Below are 6,004 nucleotides of genomic sequence, written 5' to 3'. Positions count from 1 at the left end.
GACACACAGGCAAGAAGCCCCATATTTGCAGGGATTATGAGCAAGGCATTATTCTGAGATCAAGTTTTATCACACTACAGGATACACATGGGAGAAATCGTACATTTGCAGACCGGCAACACCACTGTGGCACATAGGAGAAGCCCCATGTTTGCAGATAGTGGGTGAGGTTTTGCTCAGGGGTCAAGTCTCATTACACATCAGAGGACACACAAGAAAACCCAATGTTTGGATAGTGTCACTGAGACTACTACTGTCAGATTTCATAAATCATCACACATGACAGGACAGATATTTGAAGGCCAATGTTTGAATAAAAGATGATTGATAAAGTGACCATAAAGCATCCATAAAGAAAAAGTGCTATTAACAAAATCTGCATAGTGTATATTAATGTTTACTTTCCCCTTCAAAACACAAGAAAACAATGGAAAAAATTATATCCTATATTAAAATCAGTGCCTTAGGGTCAGGGTGAGGGTTAGAGGTTTAGGGTTAGGATTATGGCTAGAGGGGCTGGGATAGGGGAAGGATTAGGTAGGGTTAGGGGTTAGGTTAGGGATGGGGTAGGGTTAAAGGTTAGGGTAGGTTAAGTTGGAAGTGCAGTCTATGGTGAGACATCCTCAGGTGTGGTCAGAGCTTCAGTGTCTGAGCCCTGCACCTACTCTCTCTGTAGGACGACAAGATGTCGCCCTAACAAATTGGATCAGTACAGGAGTGGCAGCAAGAAGAAGCAGCATACACCCACCTGGCACAGGTAAGGAAAACAGGGTTAGTCTTGAACATCCTGAGGACCCTAGAGACAGGCTTGTGCAGGTGGGGAGGACAATGCTAGGGACTCATTGTTGTACCTGGCAGAAGAAATTGAAGAAAATGAAAAAAGCCACTTAAGTTGTGGATGAATATTAATTCAACCAAGTCATGATGCCTAGTGCCTTCTGCTCCTTGTCAATAAACAAAAAGGCACATAGAGTGCCTAAACCTCAACAATGGAAGGTGAAACTGAAAAAAATTTTAAATGCCCCCGATTGCAATGGAACAGGGGGCAAAGACCCATGAAGTTCATTGGCATTTGGATTGGGGTAACAATGTCCCCCTAACTTAGGATTTCAACCACAGAGATGAAAAGATCTTCTGAATGGGGCATGTTTATCAGAGGGGGGACTAATCCCCAAGGTGAGCATCTGGATTGGGAACAATGGCTGCCAAACTTAGGACCTTAAGTCAGGTACAGAAAGTGTCCAAAAAACCAAACACTTGAAATGGGGCAGAAATATCTCCTGAACTGACCATTTTTCTGGGGGGACAGTAATGCCAATGATGGAATCTGAATCGGGGGAAAGTGTTCCCCACCCCCAAGCAGCACCTTATATCGGGGACAGGAAATGTCTCCCAAAGCAAACACTAAATTGTGTCAGAAATAGCTCCCAAACTGGCATTACTGGGGGACACCCAATGGTGGCTTCTGAATTAGGGCACAACAATGTCCCCCAAAGCAACACTTTACATTGAGGGCAGAGTGTCCCCAAACTAGACACTCGATCCAGGGGGCAGAAATATCTCCCCAAAGGAGCATTTTATCTGGGGGGACAGTAATGTTCCACAATGGTGGCATCTCAATCAGGGGTACAATAATGTTTCCCAAACTCAGCACCTTAAATTTGGGGACAGAAAGTGTCCCTCAAACTGGACACACGAACCAGGAAGCAGAAGCATCCCCCAACTGAGCATTTTTATGATGTCTCCCAATCTCAGCATTTGAATCAGGGATAATGTCCCCCAAACTAGCACCTTGATTAGGGGTCGGATATATATGCCAAGCAAGGCATTCACAGGAGGGCAGAAATGTCCCCCATTATGAGACATGTAAACTGAGGGGGGGGCAGAAATATACCCTAGATACATCATCTGAACTGGGGGTCAGAAATGTGTCCCTAGCTGGGCATCTTACCCAGGGGACAGAAATGCCCCACCCAAATCAGCACCTCGATTGAGAGACAGAATATCCCTCAAAAGTCATTTTGTGGGGTGGGGGCAGAAAATGACTCTCAAACTCAGCACCTTGATCAGGAAACAAGTGTCCCCCAGGCAGGATGGCTTGTCATGGGCAGAAACAATGTCCCCCAATGAGCACCTTGACCACGGGGACAGAAAGGACAGCCAAGTGAGCCACTTTGATCCAGGAGGCAGCAATATCCTCCAATAAGGCACCTTGATAGTATGCTGAAATGTCCCCCAAGCTAGGGGAATTGGAACCATTGGAAAGAAATGTCCCCCAAACCTGGACGAATAGAGACTGGCATGAAACAGGACTCCACATTTTCATTTGCTCCTGCATGTTAAATGATGGGAAATGCCAAGGTAGTAGCAGACTGTGGGCTGTGGTGAAGGTAAGGCAGGGCATTCCCCCCCCCCACCCCCCGCCTCCAGTTTTTAGTTCAGATTGTGTCCAGAAGGTCCAGGGAAGAGACGCCATCGACAAATGTAGGCTTGCCTACATGAGGTCCGAGTCCTCTCTGGCACCACATGGAGTAACTGAAAAATACCAAATGAGAAATCTAGTGGATATATATCCAGGCCATGAGGCTCAATGAAACAATTGTAGGGGTGCATGAAGCAACTCAATTATTTAAGGAAAACTTTGTTGAGAGGTTCTTATGTGCAGAATAAGATACTTTGCAGGCAAACACGCCAGTGTCTTGGCATCTCTAAAACCTGGCCACACTCAACCCTTAACTCTAGGAGCTCCCAAAGCCAAACAAAAGTTAGAGCTGCCCAGTACTCATTGTGTGTTACTGGGAGAGACACCATGTCAGCATCACTGGCTAGAGCTGGCTTTGCGACTGAGTTCCAGCATTCTTTGGGATGTCTAGGGAGTCCTGACCATTGGAGGCAGAGGAGAGGAAGGGGGAGATGTTCTCTGACATTCCGTCTTATTTCCTCTTTTGTTCAAATAAATGGATATAGATTTGCTCCAGCCATGTGGGTGTGTGTCACTGGACAAGGCAGGTCCTGCCAGCGCAAAATTCTGTGATTCTGGATTGTGGGGAATTTGTCCCATATGCCTCTTCATGTCCAAGATATCACCTGCACCCCAGGTGAAGCCTGAAGCAAGGCCTAGAAGCGTCAATATTATTGGTTAACAGTCTCACCAACTGCCAAGTGCCTCAGGAGGGAGAGTTGGGCGATAGCAGCCCTGAACTTTGAGACAGAGTTAGAAGATATTGTAGGAGTTTTCCTTGGTCAACACCTTGATCGGGACCACATGAAAGCTAGGTTCCTGGAACCTCCTCCTTTTCTCTAGACAGTAGTACCAGGTCAGGAATTTCACAGTGAACCTTCTATTGAAGCAAAACCTTCACTGGCAAGTCAGGTTATGGTTCTAATGAAGGAGACCATTGAAGTAAGGATTGGGAGGTTTAAGGAGCCTCACTTGGTTCTTCAATGTCCTCCTGGGCCATGACCCTCCAAAGTCCATGCTTTGCCAACAGAGGTAGACTGTGGTGGGGGAGAAGCCACCTGGTCATTTCCAAGTTCTGAAAGTTCCTTCTGAGCTATTTTAAATTTTGTTTCATTTTGGATACATGGAGTTGCTTTTCAGCTGTCTCTGCTCCAGCTCTAAGGAAAAGGGATGAAGGGAGAAACTTAGCAAGTTTAGAGGGGAGGCAGCAGCAATACATTCATGGACATTAGCAAAGGCAGAAATGGAGCAGGAAGGCCAGTGGGAGCAGCCTAAGAGAAAAAGAACTTGTGTGCAGACCAGTTCTGGACAGTTTCACAGCTCAGTTTGGAGAAGTGTAGACAGACCCTGAGAGTGGGAGTCAGACTGTCCCCCAGAGACAACAGTTGGCCTTGACACTGGCTGGCTATGAAGCTATTACAATAAGCAGGTGTTTCTTGGGGGACTTTGTGGATGAGAGTCATGGAATAACCTGGACTTTCAGTGCCCCCACTGAGCTATCATCTTGGTTTCAGACCATTTAGTTCAAAGGATCAAAGGGAAAGTGGAGCTGAAAGATCATCTTGACATACAACATAGATGTTTCCTGTGGACTGGGGAAAGATTAACAGACATACTTTGAATTGAGAGATTCCCAGGCATTGTGTGCATTCTCAGCCTCTGAGCTCCTTGACAAAGCCCCTCTCTCAGAATCTGAGGGCAGTACAGAAGGAACAAAACCAAGAGAAGACAAAGCATAGTACTCATCTTATGAAAGATAAGAAAATGCTGGAAGTGGGTCCTGACCTTCCATAGCGCAGATGTGGTAGCTGGCAGACCAGGACAGGGGGATACAAGGTCTGTGCCTGCTGGATTCAGTTGAAGAAAATAGAAACTTGTCTTGTGCTAGCTGATGTGAGTATTTCAACCATGGCATCATGACTATTTTCTTATCCAATAATTACAAATGTACATTGAATCTTTTTGAAACGAGAGGTTTGGTGAATAGATGAGTTGGACTGTGGAGCAAGAACTTTGGGCCACTTATCCAGGAATGCTTAGAAATACTATTTGGCAGTGCTCAGGAACTCAGAAATTTGCCTTAGAGACTGCATAGAGCCAAAGTCTGCCAGGGAGAGATGAGATGTGAGTTCAGAGTCTTTGTCATGGTCAAGACATGAAGTGGCAGGAAAGTGTATGTCTTTGAGGAAAGGTGCCTCTCAGACTGGGGCTGGGACCTGAGTGTTATCTCGACTCTGTTCACTGCAGTGAACTGAACTTTAGACACTTAAGGTGAAGGAGGATGTATAGGGAAGTAGACACAGGCTTTATGCATGGGTTCCTTCTCAGCCAATAATCAGGTCACTCAGGCCTGGAGGCCCAGGTTACTCCACTATCATAACCCTAAGACCAAGAACAGGTGATGTCTAGGCCTGAGTCAGTACTTTACCACCCCTCATCTCCTGGTTCTGATCTGGATGCCTTTGTAACCCATCATCACTCCCAGTGACAGCCCACAACTGAAACTGGAAAAGAGGGGACAGTCTCTTGAGCAAAAAGGCCAGTATCTCAACCTACTACAGCCATACATGGCCACCACCAGAAACACCTGGTCACATTCCATCAGGTGGTCTAGAGATGCAACATATATGTAAACAGCTTCAGGACCAGCTGTAGCAGGCACCATCTCAGAACAAGGTAGATTTAGAGAAATAGAAAAGGATCTAAGAGATACATATCCTGGGTAGGAGAGGGAGGGGGATCTATCTACTAGGCACCTATCTGCCATCAGCTCCATCTCTACCTCTTCCCTTCCATCCCTCTCTTGTTTTTAACAATAAAAAATACTTTATTATTTCATAATAAATTAATTATAAACAATTTGTGTTTATTTGATTTCTATTCAAGAGAATTACTATATATATAGTAAATATAGGCACAGAGTTATTTATTTATTTTAGCAAGCTGAAAACGGAAGTTTATTCTGCTAGCTGAGATTCAAGTCTCATCCAACCAGTGGAGTTAGCAAGGACCCAGAAGCAAAATCTCAGCTAGTTTATAGAGGCATTACAAGCATTAACAAGAACAAGCATTTCCTTGGTTAATGCGAATAGATCAACCTTCACAGTATACATGATTGGCCTATATCTTTCATCACATACATAATTGGCTTATATCATTTTGATATTTTGAATCAGATTTATCAGAGATAAGTTTAAACATCAATGCTAAGAAATAATGTCCTTTCCTCATTTTTAAGGACTCCTAATTGCAATCAAGCTGGCAAACGAGTAGGTCGAGGCCCAACTCAATATAGTCAGTCAGCAACAAAGCCTGAAGAGCAGCAGAAAGGGAGACAGAGCCAGAGAGACAGGAAGGAGCAGAGAATGGCTGCGTGGAAAAGAATAGAGACCATGTGCAGAGGTGTGCATGGTGGTAGGGACTGTGAAATAAACCTGGCTGACTCCTGGGGCCAGAGAGATAGCATGGAGGTAAAGCATTTGCCTTACATGCAGAAGGATGGTGCTTCGAATCCAGGTATCCCATATGGTCCCCTGAGCCTGC

This window comes from Suncus etruscus, chromosome 5, assembly GCF_024139225.1.
Source record: "Suncus etruscus isolate mSunEtr1 chromosome 5, mSunEtr1.pri.cur, whole genome shotgun sequence".
Taxonomy (NCBI): Eukaryota; Metazoa; Chordata; class Mammalia; order Eulipotyphla; family Soricidae; genus Suncus; species Suncus etruscus.
This window is presented reverse-complemented; position numbering follows the sequence as displayed.